The following is a 21,320-nucleotide window of genomic DNA, read 5'->3' as shown; positions in this document are numbered from 1 at the left end:
CACTCATTTTGATCTCACATTCAATGAAGTACCAGTTTTCCCAGCGACTCAATTTCCCTTATGTGTATTTCATTCCCAAACCAAACATTTGGCATAATTTTGGTTAAGAAGGTTACCTTCACCATCTTTCGTTTCTAAGCACTATTGCTATGAAATTAGATTATAAATTACTACCCCTATGGTATATGAGTTAATGCAGTGTTGTGTTATAAAGGATGTCAAGTATTTCTTTTATAATTGTGCCATTCTATAGGGAACTTCAGTAAGTGAATCATTTGTGAGAAAGACAAACTCAATTTGTCTATTCAACAATAAATTTAATTTTAGAGAATTAAACATTTATTCATTTTAAAAACTTCGAATGAGAACTTACTACATTCCGGAGACAATACTGAGAGCACAAAGATAAATAAGGATCCTACCCTTTGGGAACACACATCAGAATAAAGGAGGGAGAAATGTGACTAATCTGAGTACAGGCTGTCTTGCTCACAAATGATTCCCAGTACGTCCACAGCATCTGGTAGAAGTTCAGCAATATTTTTTTAAATGTGTTAACAGAAAACAAAATAAAAGCTCTTGTAGGAACAAGATCACAGAGAGTTATACATAGGAGTTTTCTGACGGTGCTAGGGATAGGGAATAAGGATTTGTTTAAAATGAATGTGCTCAGGTTTACTAAATGAACAGATCATTATTTTTGAGGAGGGTACACAGTTGAAAGATGATCATGAGGAGGAAGGTTAAACTACACAACCAAGGAATCCAGTTAATACACCAGAAAGGACCCAAATAATATGTTTACAAGAGACTAAAAATGATACAAACAAAGTAGTGGGTCTTTATATTGAGATACTAAGCTCTGAGGAGCAGGGACTGTGTCCACTCTGTTCACTAGTGTATTCCCTGGGGCTATGGAAGTGCCTGCAGCATAGAAGGTACTCATTAAATATTGTCAGATGAATGAATGAAAACAGTAATTGACATTTACAAAGGCCTTACTATGTTCTTTCTATTATCTATGTTTATCCTCAGCAGGTCTATGAGGCATTTTCCATATTTACCCCCAGGAAACTCAAGGGAAGAAAGGAAAAATAACATGCACGAATTTTCCCAGCAAAGTAAGATTGGAGCTGGAATGTAAAACTCGGGGTTGCAGATGTCAATATTGGGGCTGTATATCCCGCTAATTCAAATAGAGATGTCTGTACATTTTGTATCCTAATTTTCTTACTATTACCTAAAGCTGAATAAACTTATACATGACTCCCTTATATTTTTGCAAGTACTTTCTAATTCATGATGTATCTGCATTGCCTAATATTCCAGTTACTAAGCCTGTGTGACAAATTATCACAAAATGTGTGGCTTACAATCATAACATTCATTTTATTCATTAATATGCAATCTGGTCAGGTTTTGGCAAGAATAGGTCCTCTCAACTCTGCCTGGCATCAGCTGTGATGGTTCAAAGGCTGTGATTATCTGAAAGCTTGATCACTCTCATGTCAGGATGGCAGGAAGGCCTTAGCTGGGACTGTCAGCTGGAAAAACTATGCTCTCTCCATGTGGCTTGGGCTTCCTCAGAGCATGGGGAATGGGTTCCAAGGGTAAACATCCAGAAACACAGAGAGAAGAGAAACAGATTGAAAGAGAGACGCAGAGCAAGAGCAAGAGGAAGAGGAAGTAACTCTGCCGCCCAGCATAAGTTAGGCTTGGAGTCATACATCTCTATTACCACTGTCTATCCATTAGGATGAATCATTAATGCCATCCAATGTTCATGAGGAGAATTAAACTGCATCTTTTTATTGAGAAGTTGCAATGTTTAGAAGACTATTTGGAACAATAAATACTACTGTGAGCATTTTTGAAAAACTCAACCTGTCCAATCAACCGTAAAACAAATAGGAAATTCCTTTAGAAAATGGAATATAGGTTCTTCATATTCATGGAAAAGAGTAATTCTTAATGTCTTGATAATACCAATATCTTACGTTAATAATTTACTCAGTGTTAGTATTCACTTAATCCTCGTAGATCCAGTTATTATTTCTATTTTAAGGTTACAGAAATGGAGGCACAGAGAAGCACAGCAACTTGCCCCATGTTAACACAGCTAGTAAGGGATGTAGCCAACAATCAAGCCAAGGCAATTTACTCTTGCTATTAGGTGCCACTTTACTGCCTTTCTAAGAGGAGTCTTGGAAAAAATAGTCATTGGCCAGTCGCGGTGGCTCACGCCTGTAATCCCAGCACTTTGGGAGGCTGAGGCAGGAGGATCACTTGAGACCAGGAGTTTCAGACCAGCCTGGCCAACACGGCGAAACCTCATCTCTACTAAAAATACAAAAATTAGCTGGGCATGGTGGTGCCCGCCTGTAGTCCCAGCGACTCGGGAGACCAGGCAGGAGAATTGCTTGAACCTGGGGACAGAGATTGCAGTGAGCCGAGATTGCGCCATTGCACTCCAGCTTGGGTGACAGTGAGACTCCATCACAAAACAAAAAGAAAAGAAAAGAAAAAAAAAAGGAAATAGAGTTCTTACTCTTACTCTACAGACAATTTTGACAGTTTGATCTTTCCTCCATACAATTTCCTTCCATTCACATGTTCTAGACAACACAAACTGGTTTGGTTATACTGGCAATGTGTCCACTTAAAATATCGGCAGAAAGAAACTCCATTAAGCAGCTGAATTTCATGGGTTTTTTTGGCAAAGAAACTCATTTTATGAGGAGTTTCAGCAAATAACTATACATGTAGTTCATTAATACTCAAAATGTCAACAAATGTTAAAGTGTAAGATATAAAGAAAAAGCACAAGACAGCTTTGAAGTTTTTTCTAAAAACAAATATTGTATATTATAGAATGTAAACTCTTTATTTCCAAAACTGATCAGCACCTATACGAAAATAACAATATATGTTAAGGAAGCGGTTGGGGAATGTTTGAAAAAGATAAAGATATATCCTATTCTTGTTTGAAATGGTTAAGAATCTTCTTGAAATATCTGCTCATAGTTTTCTGATTGTATACTGTTGTGTCCTCAGAGTTTTTATTTTTTAGCTAAATAGGATTATTCTTTATCAAAGCACTACTGTAATTTAAAAAATAATACTTTATTAAAACTATTAAAATCTGGATAATTGGCATCACTGCAAAGTAATGTTAAAATCCTAGTTTTTCAACACAGTATTCATGATTATTATTATCATAAAAAATCACTTAATGACTTCCTTTTTGCATTTTACACCTATATAAATTTAAAAAGCAATAGTCTTTTCCTTGTAAATTCTCATCATGCAAATTAGACATTGCTGCTTATCTGTAGAAATTTTGAAAAGATTCATGGCATTCATGGGCTTTTTAATTAAAAGAAAAACACTTTTCTATACCTGGCTAATTTAAAAAACCCTAAACTTTTGGCATATTTTTAGTAAACAACTTGATTATTTTATCTACAACTTATCATCTACCCAGTGTGAAAATTTATCATCTGTGATTTGAGATTTAAATACTGATGTAAATATATAATGTTTTAGTTTGATGTAAATATGTTATATTAATGGGTTAACATTGTTTAACATATGTTGGTTGTATATCAGAATGATTAGGTCCCCTTTAAAATGTCAGATTGTTGAATCACTTTTAGAATATTCCAGTAATTCACTCAGACAACCTGGGTTTTAGGCGAGATGGATAATAAGAAACAGCTGGATCAGCTATTCTGCCATCAAGAGACATCATCATAAAAGGAGGTTTATAGACCCAAGTTCATAAAATGTTAGAATGACAAAGTACCACAGAGTTTGTATATCCAAACTGACACCTTTTAAGGATGAGAAAAATGAGGTTAAGAGAATGACTTACCCAAAGTCACATAGCAAGTTAAGTGTTAGAGTCAGCCTAGAATCAAAGTCTCTGTTTTCCAACACAAGGCATCATCTTCTATGTCCTACCATCTGCAATATGGACTGCAGGAAAACTCAAAAAAGGCGTGTGTTTTTTCTAGTACTATTTTACTTGCTCTGGGGAAAAATAAACAACAGCAGCAAAACATGCACAGAGTGTCTTTGAGATATTAACTCAAAAAACGTCATGAAAGAATCTGACAAAATTAACTCCAAAGCTGTAGTTAGTTCCAGACAAAAGTACATTTTTGGATTAGCTACAACTCTTAACCTTAAACTATTTGACAGTATGTACAGGCTTGTAGTGCTTATAAGTTGTAGTACATTGAATAATAACCACCCTAAAATATCAAGACCTAATCCCTGGAATTTGTAAATATTGTCTTATTTAGGAAAAGTCTTTGCAGATGTGATTAAATTAAGAATTTTGAGATGAGGAGACTATGCTGGAATATCTGGGTGGACCCTAAAAGCTATCACAGGTATCCTTAAAGAGAGAAGCAGAGGGAGACCAGACACAGAGGAGAAGACAATGTGAAGAAGGAGGCGGAGATTAGAGGGATGAGGCCACAAGCCCAGTGTATAATCAGAGTTCTCCAGAGAAGCAGGATGAATAGAATGCATATATAAATGTATACAAAGAGACTTATTTTAAGGGGTTGGCTTCTTGTGTGATTGTGAAGACTTGGTGTATTAGTTCATTTTCCTGCTGCTAATAAAGACATACCCAAAGCTGGGCAATTTACAGAAGAAAGAGGTTTAATAGACTTACAGTTTCACATGGCTGGGGAAGCCTCATAATAATGGGGGAAGGCAAGGAGAAGCAAGTCACATCTTACGTGGATGGCAGCAGGCAAAGAGAGTGAGCTTGTGCAGGGAAATTACCCCTTACAGAACCATCAGATCTCACGAGACTTACTCACTGTCATGAGAACAGCACGGGAAAGACCTGCCCCCATGATTCAATTACCTCCCACTGAGTCCCTCCCGCAACATATGGGAATTCAAGATGAGATTTGAGTGAGGACACAGCCAACCCATATCACTTGGTGAATTCAAAATCTAATGGGTGAGGTCATCAGGCTGGAGACCCAAGAAACAGTTTTAGTTCAAAGTCAAAAGCAGTCAGGATGGAGAGACCGTAAAAAAGCAATATTGCAGATGAAATGTAAAGGCCAATAATCATATGCCGATTATTATTTACTGAATAAATAATCAAAATGAATATAAATCCATTTCCTCAAGAAAATGCTTTTAATCATTAAAAACGATGTTTTTGTTGATGCATGTTGTTATTAAATAAACTGTTACAGTTGTTTTGAAATGGTAAACCCATGCCAGTGAGTAAACTGAAGCTGAGACAAACTAAAAGCCATAGGTAAAATAAAAGTTACTGGTAGAATTTCCTCTTGTGAGAGAGGTCAGACTTTTGGGTTTTTTTCAGGCCTTTCACTGATTGGATAGGGCCTACACACACTAAGGAGAGAAATCTGCTTTACTCAAAATCTGCAGATGTAAATGCAAATCTTAGACAAATGCACCCTCACAGATACATCTAGAATAATGTTTGCTGGAAGCTGTGGCTCCATCAAGTAGACACATAGAATTAGACATCATATCCAGGATTAACCACTGGAAGCCAAGAGAGACAAGGAACAGATTCACTCCTAGGGAATCTGGAAAGATTAATTTTTATGTTTTACTTTTCTATTTTTTTGTTTTTCTAAAGAAACTATATTTTAAAAATCAAAATCAACTGTATGAATCTCTAAATATATGATGTGAAACATCCTGGGGTACTTGGCATTCCAGTTCCCATAATCTTTTGCCCCATTTTATCAATCACTCCTATATTAATAAGGATTTTTTTTTTTTTTGAGATGGAGTCTCGCTCTTTTGCCCAGGCTGGAGTGCAGTGGCACGATCTCGGCTCACTGCAAGCTCCGCCTCCCAGGTTCACGCCATTCTCCTGCCTCAGCCTCCCAAGTAGCTGGGACTACAGGTGCCCGCCACCATGCCCGGCTAATTTTTTGTATTTTTAGTAGAGATGGGGTTTCACCGTGTTAGCCAAGATGTTCTCGATCTCCTGACCTCCTGATCCACCCACATCTGCCTCCCAAAGTGCTGGGATTACAGGCATGAGCCACCACGCCCGGCCAAGGATTTTTAATGGTAGTTGAATAAAAGTCAAAGTGTCTGAGTAAAAATGAGTATAACTACACTTCTTCAAGAAAATTCCTTTAATCATTAAAAACAATGTTTTTTTGATGCATGTTGTTATTAAATAAACTGGTATAATTGATTTGAAATGGTAAACCAGTACCAGTGAGTAAATTGAAGTTGATTCAAACTAAAAGCCACAAGTGGGAAGTTATACCACACAAACACACACACACACAGACACACACAGACACAAATATTTATATATTGGTTTGTCATTTAGAATAGTGCCTGGCAGAGTAAGTGCTACCTGTAAATTTATTAAATATGTAAACAAATCATTTAAAAATACCATTTAAAATAAATAAAAATTAAAAATACAGCTAGAAATAAATCCCATAAAAATGCAAAATAACCATTTAAAAACTTTTAAAACTTTACAGTAATCGAAGAATAATTAAACTATTGAGTGATGCAGCTTTTTTTTAACTTTTATTTGAAGTTCAGGGGTATAAGTGCAGGTTTGTTACACAGCTAAACTTGTGTCATGGGGGCTTTTTGTAAAGATTATTTCATCACCCAGGTGTTAAGCTTAGTACCCATTAGTTATTTTTTATCCTGTCCCTCCTTCCACCCTCCACCCTCCAAAAGGCCCCAGGGTGTGTTGTTCCTCTCTGTATGTTCATGTGTTCTCATCTTTTAGCTCCCACATGTAAGTGAGAACATGAGGTACTCAGTTTTCTGTTCCTGTGTCAGTTTGCTAAGGGTAATGCCCCCCAGCTCCATCTGTGTCCCTGAAAAGGACATGATCCCCTTCTTTTTCATGGCTGCATAGTATTCCATGGTGTATATGTACCACATTTTTTAATCCAGTTTATCATTGATGGGCATTTAGGTTGATTCTATGTCTTTGCTATTGTGAAGAGTTGAGATGCAACATCTTTATGGATTTGAAAATATAATTTGATAATGATGTTGCTTTCTACCAAAATCATCTACAATCCGATTCTAGTCAAAATCCCTATGGGAATTCATGTAGAACCTGTAAAGCAAATTCTAAAATTTAGATTGAACAGAAAAAAATCAAGAAACTCTAGAAAACAATTATCTTAGAGGACTCATTGCCAGAAAACAAGCATATTATAAACCTGTAATAATTAGAAAAATCTTAACCCTCATGTATTACTTGTGGAAATGTAAAATGGTACAGCCACTTTGTTAAACAGTTAACTTTACAAAAGTTAAACATGAATGACCATATGATTCAGGAATTCCATTCCTAGGAATATATCCAAGAGAAACGTAAACATATGCCCACACAAAAACTTGCACATGAGTGTTTATAGCAGGATTATTTATAACATTGGGAACAACCCAATGTTCATCAACTGATGAATAGATAAATATAAGGCAGTATATCCATACAATGGGATGTTATTCAGCAATAAAAATGAATGAAGTACTACTCCATGCATGGATCAATCTTGAATACATTATCCCAAATAAAAGAAGCCCCTCACAAAAGACCACAAATTGTAATTGTAGGATTCAATCTATATTAAACGCAGAGACCAGGGAAATCTATAAAGAAAGTAGATTAGTGGTTTCTTAGGCCTGGAGTAAGGTATAGTAGTGGATAGAAAGGGTTGAGGAGTATGTGGTTGTTTTAAGAAGGATAAATATATTCTAAAAGTAGATTATGGTGATTGTTACACAATCCTGTGAATAAACTAAAAATTATTGGATTGTATAGTTTAAATGGATGGCTTGTATGATATGAGAATTATACCCCAATAAAGTAATACTCCTGCATAGCTAAACTAAAAGAATAATTAAACAGAATAGAGAGCCCAGAAACAAGAGCACTCATATACTTAAACATGATTTATTATACCACTGGGTTTTCAAATCACAGGTAAAAATAGATAATAATCAGTAAATGGTTTGAGAACAATTTGTTATTCATATGGGAAAAATATGAAATTGAATTATTATCTTACACTCTACAAAATATTTTATTCCACAGAGATTAAATAAGTAAATGTTATAGACAAAACTGAAACATTTTGAAAAAATATAGAGCATCTTTATTTCTTTGGAATATTTAAGAAAGAGCAAGGCGTGGTAGCTCATGCCTGTATTCCCAGCACTTTGGGGGGCTTAGGCAGGCAGATTGCTTGAGCTCAGGAGTTCGAGACCAGCCTGGGCAACATTAAGAAACCCCATCTCTACAAAAAATATAAAAAAAAAAATTAGCCAGGCATGGTGACATGAACCTATAGTCCCATTACCTGGGGGGCTGAGGCAGGAGGATCCCTTGACCCCGGAAAGTTGAGGCTGCAGTGAGCTGAGATCATACCACTGACCTCAAACCTGGGGGACAAAGTGAGACCCTGTCTCAAAAAAGAAAGAAGATAGATAGATAGAAAGAAAGAAAGAAAGAAAGAAAGAAAGAAAGAAAGAAAGGAAGGGAGGGAGGAAAAGAGAGAGAAAGAAAGAAAGGAAGGAAGGAAGGAAAGAAAGAAAGAAAAAGAAAGAAAGAAAGAAAGAGAAAGAAAGAAAAGAATCACTAAATAACTAAATGTAAAAAGCATAAAGTTGATAAATTTTGCTACATTAAAATTAAGAACTTCTGATCACATTAAGATACCACCATAAAGATGAGGATAAGGCACAGACTAGAATATTTACAGCATACATTTAAGTGACCAAAGAATTAGTATTTAAATGAATGGTATATGAGTATACCATTATACTCCAAATTATTTTTAATATTAGTATCTAAATAAATCATAGTATAATTAGTATCCAAATAAAACAAATTAACAAACAATGAATAAGCAAAAGACTAATACCGTGATAAAAAATGTGAAAAGATATAAACTGGAAATTCACAGAATTGGAAGCTGGAATGGCTGATAGAAGGATGACAATTCTTAGACCTTATTACTAATTTTGAAAACTCTTAAAACTGCAAGGAGTACATCCATTGGTCTGGCAAATATTATGAGACCAGGTCTTGCCAAATACTGGTGCCAGTATGGAAAATGTATATTTTCATGTGCTGTGGAGGGCATATAAATGGTTATAGATACTCTGGAGAAGGATTTTGAATTATCTAGTATATTTGAAGATGTTCATAACTCACGCCCCAGCAATTTCTCTCTTACATGTATTCCCTAAATTAGTTCTTGTACACCAGAAGATGTTCATGAAAACATGCATGCCACTTTGGGTGGAACACTGAGAAAATGTAGAAAGTCAATAGACTCACAGTTGAGTACTATAATGTGGTAGCATGGGTGAATAGCTCAAGAATAATATTGAAATATAAGAGGAGGCCTTAGAATAACACAGAAGGCAAAATCATATTTCTATGTCCCTAAAATAAATATTTAGGGACATACAAAATGTGGAATGTAAGGAAAAGATATGGGACCAGGTTCAGGCATATTCTACACCTTGGAGTTGCTGGTAAAGCTATGTTGTGGGTAAGCGGATGTTTGTTTTTATTTTTATTGTTTTAAAAAAGCAATTAATGGTTTATATAATCTTTTGCATATATAATTATTATGAAAAGAAAAATTTTATTTGTATAGAGATTTCTCAGTGGAGAGTAAGGAGGTAAGTTTTTTGTTGTTATTTTTGTTTGTTTGTTTGAGAGACAGGGTCTTTCTATGTCTCTGTCTCCCAGACTGGAATGCACTAGCAGGATCCTAGACTGTAGCTCACTGCAGCCTTGATCTCCTGGGCTCAAGCAATCCTCCCTCCTCAGCCTCAGCCTCTCAAAAGTGCAGGATTATAGATGTAAGCCATCATACCTCGCCTTTTTTTTTTAATTCATTTTGGTAACTCAAGAATTTCAGTCTATTTACTTCACTCATCTTTGAAATTGGCAAAACTATCTAAACAAATATTAAATTACATGTGAGATTTAATCTAATTTAATGTAAAAATTCTATTAAAACTACTTGATGTTTTCTATTTTGGGGTAATTTCTCAATGAAAATTTTTAAATGTTACTTTACAGGGCTAGATAAAACACTTCTGTTCATTAAGATAAATTGCTAAACCATATTTTAATTTTATCTCTTCCTCTATATCATAGGGTTTTTTTTAAAAAAGACAGGTCTTGCTTTATTGCATATTTTAATTTTATCTCTTCCTCTATATCATAGAGTTTTTTTTTTTTTTTAAACAGGCCTTGCTTTGTTGCCCAGGCTGGGGTGCAGTGGCATGATCACGGCTCACGATAACCTCCACTTCCCAGGCTCAAGCAATCCTCCCTCCTCAGCCTCCTGAGTAGCTGAGACAATAGGTATGCTGTTTTATTTCTTAATACTACCTTTATGGTGGAGGTTTCTTAATAGTACCTATAAGGTGAAAACCTTCTTCTGCTGCCTTCCTGGTGCCTCAGAATGGACAAACAGCCCTGGGGCTAGGTGTCTTGCAGACTCCAACTTTCTTCTTAATTTATAAATTACTATAGAGGACATTTATCATGTTTTTAGTTAAATATTTCCATTTAAAAAATTCCATCAGAGAAAAGCAAATCTAACATAAATTAACTCCAGTCCATCTTTTTAATAGTCACTCTTTAAAATTCTCAATAGAATGTTTCCATAAAACCAGTTTTACCAGAAGGTGTGATAAGAAAGTAAATTTCAGTTTTGATTGCTTTAGAATATAAAGTCCGCTCAACATTTCATTCATTCATTTTAATTATACCATTTGTAAGTAGTTTATGGTGGACTGGCCCTGAGCCAGACTCCTGTGTGCACAGGCAATGCACTTCAGTGATGATGTTTCTCCCTTCCACATGTCATATCAAGAAAAGGAGACTACTCTACTCATGTGATCTATTTTGAACAATATCAGGCTTATTACTGGGCTTTACCAGTTTTTCAGAGTATTGATTTTCTACTCTACTGAATATAAAAATCATATCTCTATATAGGGTCCATTTTTAGTAGAAGGACCAATGAGTGTCTGAGCTCAAATGGGTCTATAAAGAGAAAGGTTGACAGTCGGTCAACACAGATTTATATAAGAAGGGAGATAAAAAATGAAAAAGAATATAAGCAAGAGAGAAGAAGAGATTGAGAGAGATTAGTTTCATTTTTGTTCTGTTATGAAGAGCTATTTCTTTTCTATAATTTCCCAAAGCTGAACTCATTCATTAGTTTATTCACTGATTGAATAAACATGTTTGGAGAAACTACTGTGAATCAGGGAATTATGTCAGGTACCACTGCAAAATTTCTTAAAAGTTTTCCAGAAAGTTTCTCTCTAATATTACTTGATATAAAAGGTTTAAAGGCTATGTAACTTTAATGAAGGGACTGATGAAGGTTAAACAAGTTTTTTACTACAGAACTTGCATAAATTATTGAAAGGACATATAGCCTAAACAAAGGGGTTGAAGAATGTTAAACAAGTTTGTTTATTGCAGACTTTCTCATGACTTTTAATTTATAAGTATGCATTACAAATTTCCAAAAGAAGCATATTCTATGCAGATTTTTCTAAGAATATTTCATTGAATAATCATTTTTATGTTTGTTTTTCATTTTAGGTTCATTTTAAGCAATGAAAAAAGACATGAAAATGATTATTCAATCAAATATTTTAAGCATTTAACCCTGAATATGAGTTTAAGATAGGAAGCTGCTCTTTGTAGATTCACAATTCTAAATATAAGCGACAGGTGGGAAGAGGAGGCTTGGTTTTGTTCTTCTGTTTTTGTGTTCATAGTTTTATTTTTGGAAAACACCATGTTTGCATTAAATATTTAATATCCTCTCCTATCAAAGTGGTCATTTGGTTTTCTAGGGTTTTTTTCTAGCTTTATTGGGTATGATTGACAAAAATTTAAGATGTACAGTATTTAATGTATGTATATGTTGTGAAATGATTACCAAAATAGGACTAATTACCATATCCATCACTCTAAATAATTACCTTTTTGTGAGTGTTATTTAATACTAACAATTTTAGCTTTTGTATTTAACGGTTCTTCATACATACTAATTTATGCAGCAATTATTTATTGTATGTTATTATATACCAGACACTAAAAATAGGAAATACGTTTTTGTAATAATTTTGCATTTTTTAAACTTAAATTATATCTTTAACCTACAGAGTGTTATGGCTTCTTTAGGAGCTTAACTGGCTTTAATAACATTCTTTGATAAATTAAATCATTTCTGTGACACTTACAGATCATAATAATTCAAGTAAAATTTGAGTGTAATTGAAAAATCTCCTATCAGTAAATACCCATTTTCATTACTCTTTAGCAAAAAGAAAAAAAACTGCTTTAAAAGCAGTTGATTACAAATTCTATGACTGTATCTGAAAATTTGGAAAACAACACTTAACTAAATATATTCTTTATGTTTCTGCTATAGAAAAACAGAGAGATTGAAGAAGAAACAAATAATATTTTAAAATGTGTATCTAAGCTGTATTTAAGCTAAGAGACCGTTATGAGGGGGGAAATGTTCTTATAATTAAGAAGGAACTACTGAAGCCATATGACCTCGTTAATCACCTTTTGCAAAAATCTCAAGCCATTTTAAAAATAGTCTGTGCCCAAGACATGAATATGCCTGTAACAGTCAAACTCTTAACTTTCTGCTAAATTGCCTAAAAACAGTCAAGAACCCTGCAGTTAAAAGGTTGTACAAGTAAGCCTATTAAAAATAATAAACTAGGATCTATTTAATTATATTATTCATTAGTAACTGCCATTGAAAAAACAAGAGCAGGATAATATCTGAATAAGCATTAGATTTAAAAAGGGGAGATGTGCTAATGAAAAATTACCTCATTAGCAATGAGTAATAACATAATTTGCAAACATTTATATGTGACCCAAGAAAAACAAATGTGGAAGAGTAGTTTTCTAATCTAGTTAGAGCTGGCAAAACCTTGTTTAGACTAGAGCAAAATGTGAATTCTTTCCAGGCTTTGAAGCTGAGTCAACACAGAAAGAATGAAGTGTAGATTTATTTTGGACAATTCTCTATAATTTGGAATATTACAGAACCTTTTCCAAAGTTCACTGCATAATTTGGACTTCTTTTTTACTCTGTATAATTTGCGTATCTAGAACTAAAGAAGGTGTAAATGGTACCAGAAGGGTTATAGGGGGTATTCAAAAGTCAATCACATTTGTTTAAAAACGAAAAATCCAAAAAACTATATGTTCAAAAATAAAGAAATTGACACATGCGCACTAATTTTGTTTCTCAAAAAAAATCTCTATTTTAAGATTGGCATGGAGAAATTAGCTTTTAAACAAAAACTGGGACATATAGTTTGACAATCCATGTCTTCCATGTGAATTATTTATAAGAACAGTTTTGCAATGTTTTAAAATTGAACCAATTTAGTTATACAATTAGCAAATCACATTTATTAAAAATTTATCCTCTTTCAACCAGAATATAAGCCTATCATGTATAAGAAAAATGTGGTATTCAACTTGTTATCATCAGATTCTAGAGCCTTGCATATAGATTTTGTACAATTAATCTTTTCAATTGTTGAATGAAATCTTATAGGTAATTAGAAATTTACTGGAAAACCCAAAATGTTTGGTCCCTTAACATTTAGGCAGTAGAGTCAGGTTTCAAATAAACCCTTCTGTATTACCATAATGGTGTTTGTTGGTTGGTTGGTTTTGAGATGGAGTTTCACTCTTGTTGCTGAGGCTGGAGTGCAATGGTGCGATCTCAGCTCACTGCAACCTCCACCTCCCGGGATCAAGTGATTCTCCTGCCTCAGCCTCCCTAGTAGCTGGGATTACAGGTGCCTGCCACCATGCCCAGCTAATTTTTTGTATTTTTAGTCGACGCAGGTTTCACTGTGTTGGCCAGGCTGTTCTCAAACTCCTGATCTCAGGCTATCCACCCGACTCAGCCTCCCAAAGTGCCACAGTGTTTTTTGAGAAGACCTTTCCTTTTTTTACATTGTGTGAAGAATTACTACAATTATCCATTTTACACAGCTCATGTCTAAATGCAGCAAGGGAATGGACCAGGGCAGAGTTAAATTGGACCATACACAGTATTGTTGCAGTAGTTTTTACAAATGAGCATATGCTGTTGCTTGATGTACAGAGCTTCAGCATTCTCTATTATCTTGAAACCTGGAGGAGGAAAATCCTAGAATTTAGTTCTGTCAGTCTGTCAGGATTTCAAGACCACGTGCCATTCCTATACCTCTCCCTGCTCTTCTTCTGAACTTTTGGACATTGGGCAAGAGAATTTTGTGACCCTCTTTAATAGGAAAAACTATTCCCAACTATATCTTCTGTATCGACTGTCTCTGTTTTGATGTTACTTGCTCTGATTTAAGACAATGGCACTTTTTTATGAAAACAAACTTGACCACTCTGCATTCTATTTTTCCTTTGTTTTTTATTGTCTTTAGAATAATTCAAACTAAAAGAATCTTATTCTGGCTACAGGAAAGTCTCCTATGAAGCATGCTAATTGAAAACCACTCAACTTTTCATCAATCTTACCACCATATCTCCAGATATAGAGAGATCTCTATTGATAACATGCTCCTGGAGATGAACTTTAAAATATTTAACATAATGGCAGTGGTCTAGCTTAGAACAGAGAATGTCTAATCCCAGTTTTCCTTCATTCTCTCATTTTCCACTTTCTCCTTATCCATCTCCCACCTTCTTTCTCATGATTCATGATCTAATATTAATTTTATATGCTTGTTGGTATGAAGCACTTATTTCCAGGGGCATAAAGATGTGTGTGACAAAGTCTCAACTTATGTTTAAAGACTCTCCCTTCTCCCAATATCTTATATACAGGTTTATGCACATAGGCAGCCTGTAACAAATTCCTACAAAACATATATATATATATATATATATATATTCTTTCATATTGATTTAAGACATAACTTCTTAAACGTAATCAACAAATATTCTCTTCATATAAGATCTCTGTATTCTAAACAACTGTAGAAAAGTAGTGCAAGTATCTACACCTCTTTATGAGTATAGACTCATATCTACATGAACACAGTAAATGAAAGACAAAACATGGAAAAAATTAGGCTGCGCTAATGTTTCTCTAGGAATAAAATTGGTACATGAAATATGAAATATATGCATTTAAAAATATTTGGTTTTGAAATGTAATGCCTATCCTAAGGTTTTTCATTAAGGTTAATTATTACTTTTATCTACTTATGTATTATCTGTTTTACTTAGCACAAATTTTTGTATGAATTTGAAAAATGTGGAGGAGTCAACAAGCTTCTGAAACAATCATCTTCTAATAAGAAAAATTTTACATGCAGGTTCATACGTCTCAGTTCATGGTCATATTTTGATTGTTAATGAACAACTAAGATAATGCGTTAGCTTACAGGATTAATACTGACCTTTTATCGAAGGATTTCTGTTGCAACAAATCCTATTGTGTCTGGAATTGGTGGGTTCTTGGTCTCACTGACTTCAAGAATGAAGCCGCGGACCTTTGCGGTGAGTGTTACAGCTCTTAAGGTGGCGCGTCTGGAGTTTGTTCTTTCTGATGTTCAGATGTGTTCGGAGTTTCTTCCTTCTGGTGGGTTCGTGGTCTCGCTGGCTCAGGAGTGAAGCTGCAGACCTTCGCGGTGAGTGTTACAGCTCTTAAGGCGGCGCGTCTGGAGTTGTTCGTTCTTCCCGGTGGGCTCATGGTCTCGCTGGCTTCAGGAGTAAAACTGCAGATCTTCGCGGTGAGTGTTACAGCTCATAAAAGCACTGTGGACCTAAAGAGTGAGCAGTAGCAAGATTTATTGCAAAGAGGGAAAGAACAAAGCTTCCACAGCGTGGAAGAGGACCTGAGCCGGTTGCCACTGCTGGCTCCGGCAGCCTGCTTTTATTCTCTTATCTGGCCCTACCTACAACCTGCTGATTGGTAGAGCCGAGTGGTCTGTTTTGACAGGGTGCTGATTGGTGCGTTTACAATCCCTGAGCTAGACACAAAGGTTCTCCACGTCCTTATCAGATTGGTTAGATATAGAGTATGGACATAAAGGTTCTCCAAGGCCTTACCAGAGCAGCTAGATACAGAGTGTCGATTGGTGCACTCACAAACCCTGAGCTAGACAAAGGGTGCTGATTGGTGTGTTCACAAACCTTGAGCTAGACAGAGTGCTGATTGGTGTATTTACAATCCTTGAGCTAGACATAAAGGTTCTCCAAGGCCCCACCAGGGCAGCTAGATACAGAGTGTCCATTGGTGCACTCACAAACCTTGAGCTAGACACAGGGTGCTAATTGGTGTGTTTACAAACCTTGAGCTAGATACAGAGTGTGGATTGGTGTATTTACAATCCTTGAGCTAGACATAAAGACTCTCCACGTCCCCACCAGACTCAGGAGCCTAGCTGGCTTCACCCAGTGGATCCCGCACCGGTGCTGTAGGTGGAGCTGCCTGCCAGTCCTGCATGCGCTCGCACTCCTCAGCCCTTGGGTGGTCGATGGGACTGGGCGCCGTGGAGCAGGGGCGGCGCTCGTCAGGGAGGCTCGGGCTGCACAGGTACCCACGGAGGCGGGGGAAGGCTCAGGCATGGCAGGCTGCAGTCCTGAGGCCTGCCCCGCGGGAAGGCAGCTAAGGCCCGGCGAGAAATCGAGCGCAGCGCCGGTGGGCTGGCACTGCTGGGGAACCCAGTACACCTTCCGCAGCCGCTGGCCCGGGTGCTAAATCCCTCATTGCCCGGGGCCCGCAGGGCCGGCCGGCTGCTCCGAGTGCGGGGCCTGCCAAGCCCACGCCTACCTGGAACTCCAGCTGGCCCGCAAGCGCCGCGCGCAGCCCCGGTTCCCGCTCGCGCCTCTCCTTCCACACCTCCTTGCAAGCTGAGGGAGCCGGCTCTGTCCTTGGCCAGCACAGAAAGGGGCTCCCACAGTGCAGTGATGGGCTGAAGGGTCCCTCAAGTGCCGCCAAAGTGGGAGCCCAGGCAGAGGAGGCGCCGAGAGGGAGCGAGGTCTGTGAGGACTGCCAGCACGCTGTCACCTCTCACTATCACTCACTCACTCACTCACAGTTAATGTTGTAGTTGGAAGGGCCAACTGAGGTTACAGCAGAAAAATGAACAAGATTTAAGCACCAATACTTGTGAAATCCATGAAGCATAGCTAAAATAAGTAGTTTTAAGTAGTTTAAAAGTACTTAAAATCTTACCTTTAAGACAAGATTAAGTATCAAGTTCATGGTAGATCCTGGTAATCTGAAGAATGCCGCCTTCCAAAAACAACACAACCTAATCCTCGGCGCCTGTAATATGTTATCTTATGTGGGTAAAGAGATTTTGAGGATGTGATTGAATTCAGAATCTGGAGATCCTGAGATTAACCTAGATAATTAAAGTAAAGCAAATATGAGTGCAAGGTCCTGATAAGAGTGAGGCAAGGGGATCAGAAGAGTAGTAGGAGGTGTGATGAAGGGAAGGAAAGCAAGAGGTTAGTGTAGTGCAGAGAAGGGGACCCCAAACTGAGACATGTGGGTGCCTTCTATCAGCCGGGAAAGACAAGAAATGAATTTTCCCTTAAAGTCATCAGAGAGAACTACCCCAGCCAATGCCCCTGAGAAGGAATTTGGACCTCTGGCCTCCAGAACTATAAAAGAATACATTTTGTTACCTCAGCAATAGGAAACTAATATATAGATGTAAATCATTTTTGAGGGGTATGGGGGAGAATCCAAAACAACTTCAGATGCCCTTAAAGGTGTTCTCCTTCTTTTTTACAGGGGACTTGTTAGACAAAATATGATGATGAAAATGATCTATTTCCACAAAGTTTAATATTCACACTATGCTGGAAAAAAAACTGATTTTAATGCCGTTTTACATTTTTCCAACATCTCCTTTTCATTTCTGTTTAATTCTCAAGGATTAATATAATTAATCTACTTGTAGGTCAAAAATCCTAAACATTTTATGATTTCTATGTCTTCTGTGTAAGATAAGAGATTCTCATAAAATTAGTCTTATTTAAAATTTAGTATGTAAATGTGGCAATTTGTAAAATAAACTTGTATCATTGAATTTTGATTATCAAGTTCAGAAAGAAAGGAAATAGAATTTGACTGTTGCCTGGACATCAGAAAATGTGGGTCCTACCTTGACTTAGTACATTCAAGCATCTATAACTAGCATACCCTGATAGTTTTTAAACCCCAGAAATTTATTTCTCATATTCAGAGGCTGGGAAGTTAACAATCAAGGTACCAGCATATTGGGTGTTTGATGAGGGACAGTTTCCTGATTCATAGACAGTCTTCTCATTGAAACCTCACACGGCAGAAGGAGTGAGGAGGGATCCCCCTGAAGCCTCTTTTTTAAAAGCACTGATCCCACTCATGAAGGCTCCGCCCTAATCACCTTTTCACTTCCCAAAGACTTGACCTTCTAATACCATCACTTGGTGATTTAGTTTTCAACATATTAATTTTAGGGAGGACATAAACATTCAGAACATATTATTGTCCCTGGATCCCAAAATTCATTATCTTCTCAGATGCAATACTCTTCCCATTCATTTCAGTCTATTGTCTCCAAAGTATTAACTTGTTCCAGCAGTAACTAAAAAGTTTAAAGCCCAAAGTCTCATCTAAATATTACCTATGTCAGATAGGGGTGAGACTTAGGGTACAATTCATTCTGAGGCAAATTGTTCTCCATCTGTGAACTTGTGAAATTAAACATATAATGTGCTTCTAAAATACAATTATGGTTCTGGCATAGGATAGATACTCCCACTCAAAAAGAAAGAAATTTGAAAGAAGAAGAGAGTGAAATGTCTCTAGCAAATCTAAACCTTTAAGGCTCAAGAATATGAATATATATAATATGTATTTTTTTTAAGTTGGCCCTCTGTCCTTTAGACCTGCTGGAGCCAATGACCACAGTTTTGCTGAACACAACCCAAACTGCAGCTTTCATGGGTTAAGTCATGTGCCTAAAGATCTCCTTGCTCAGAATTGCCTGCCAGTGGCTTTACCCACTTAAGATCATAGGAATATAACTCTTGCAAGCTGGACCTTTGACAGGAGGGGCAGCACTGATGATTTCCATTTTCTTCCATAGTCTTAGAAAATAGGTCCTCGTTTTTGTTTACATGGCTGGCTAATTTCCACATTGTCTTGATCAATAGCTTCTAGCTTCAATTGAGATGGCTGAACTTTATTCTTATTACCACACTCTTATTCTCTTTCACACAGGCTTTCTTATTTTTGCGATATAGATAGACTGAGAATTTTCCTAATTTTTAAGTTCTGTTTCCCTTTTGATGAACAATTCTGTCTTTAAATCATTTCTTTATTCTCTCATTTTAACATAAGCAGTCAAGAGGAGCAAGGCCATTCATAAATATTTTGCTTAGAAATTTCCTCCGTCAAATATCCAATTTCACTATGCACCATTTCTACCCTTTCACAAAACACTAGGACGCAGACATAATTCAACCAAGTTCTTTGTCACTTTATAGCAAGAATTGCCTCTTCTCTAAAATCCAATAACATGTTTCTTATTTCTGTCTGAAACCTCATCAGAATGGCCTTTACCATCTGTATTTCTAACAATATTGTGTTCAAAATATCTCAGGTATTCTCCAAGTCAATCGAGACTTTCCCTAAATCACTCCTCCTCTCCTTCTAAGCCTTTTCCAAATTTCCCTAAACAATTTGTTCATGATAATGTAGACTTTTTCTAACCTGCACTTCAAAAGTCTTCCAGCCTTTACCCATTACTAGTTCTGAAACCACTTCCACATTTTAATGCATTTGTTACATCACCTCTCCACTTCTTGGTATCAATTTTCCGTCTTAGTTTATTTTGGCTGCTATAACAAAATGCTAAAGACTGGGTATAGTATTTTTTTTAAGTAGAAATTTATTTCAAAATTCTGGAGGCTAGAAGTCTGAGATTAGTGTGCCAGCCTAGCTGAGTTCTAGTGACAGCTCTTGCCTGGGTTGCAAACAGACAACTTCTTGCTGAAGTTGGCAGAATGGCAGAGGAATCTCCCTGCAGTCTTTTTTATAAAGACACTAATTTATTCATGAAGTCTCTACCCTCATGGTCCAACAACCCCCAAAGACCCTCACCAACTAACAGCATCAACTTGAGGGATGAGATTTAACATATAAATTTTCAGGGAACACATTTATTCAGACCGTAGTTTAGCTAAGTGGGTTTCAAGTAAGTCAACAAATTATGTCATTTCCCATTTTCCTCAATTTTTAAAACCAAATGATGAAAGTAGATTGTTTTTAAGGCACCTTTCCTCTGGAAAATATATTATTACATGACATGTAGAATGTAATAAGTGAGTTCCCTTGACATAGTGAGTCTGTCTTAGAAAAAGACTCCATCTTACGTTTCAAAAGGCCTCAAGCCAATAGGGTCCAGATGTTTGCCTAGTCAGTAGAGATAATACCAAATCAGATAAGGGTGTAACCCTTTACTATCAATTCTCACCAGAGGACTCAAGGTTCATAAAATGAGCAGAAATTCAGCAGGTAGACATGGCCTTCTTGATAGCCCCTGTCTTTTCATCATTCATGATCAGCAGCACCTCACATCTGCCGCTGAAGACTCTGCCTAAATCAAGGATTCTTCTTTGCAAGACGTTGATGACTGTCTGGATCAGGTGAGGACCCTCTCCTTGTCCATGTCACTCTCCTTGGACTGGCTCATTAACACCTTTTTAATCATCTTTTTCTCTTGATGTCAAATGCTACAGTTTGGTTTGAAATTTTAATCTCTAACAGTTATATATTGATTAAATATACTATTATGTGTGGTTTGCAATATTGACTGACTTGTGGAGTGACTTGAGCCTATGTACCCATGGATCTTAGTGCTGAGTGGTGGGTAGTACCAAGAAGAATTGCCTCCTTGGGAAAAAATTCCAGGTGGCTCATAGCTTCTATTACTGAAATAGTAAAATTCTGACTGTGAAAATACACAAATGTGCATGGATCTGGTTATGTCTGATCTTGTGCCACTCACGACAAAGTGACAGTGAATATTTTTGTTGTTGTTGTTAGTTTCTAATTCCAGCAATAGTCTTAAATTGGGGCTCAAGGAACAAAGCAAGAAGGTCCTCTAAGAATCTCAGAGGAATTCATACCAAAGAACTTAACCTGAGGCTACCTCTTCAGCTGGATAGCTTGTAGACTTGTTGGATCCCAGCTGTCTTATATGTGCTGTGGTAAATAAAC

General features: G+C 36.6%; 1 long non-coding RNA gene across 3 annotated transcripts in view; it reads left to right on the top strand.

Moving 5' to 3' along the window:
* Window positions 1-21,320, top strand: part of LOC117975866 (uncharacterized) — a 172,056-nt gene that overhangs the window by 78,619 nt on the left and 72,117 nt on the right. For all 3 annotated transcript variants that reach the window (XR_010109774.1, XR_010109775.1, XR_010109773.1), the window contains exons 4-6: window positions 10,277-10,393; window positions 15,656-15,831; window positions 20,578-20,746. This is a non-coding gene — a long non-coding RNA (uncharacterized LOC117975866). The remainder of the gene's footprint in view (window positions 1-10,276; window positions 10,394-15,655; window positions 15,832-20,577; window positions 20,747-21,320) is intronic.

Source organism: Pan paniscus, chromosome 15 (assembly GCF_029289425.2).
Source record: "Pan paniscus chromosome 15, NHGRI_mPanPan1-v2.0_pri, whole genome shotgun sequence".
In the NCBI taxonomy this organism is placed as follows: Eukaryota; Metazoa; Chordata; class Mammalia; order Primates; family Hominidae; genus Pan; species Pan paniscus.
The sequence above is the reverse complement of the archived record's forward strand: the minus strand, read 5'-3'. Positions and strand labels throughout refer to the sequence as shown.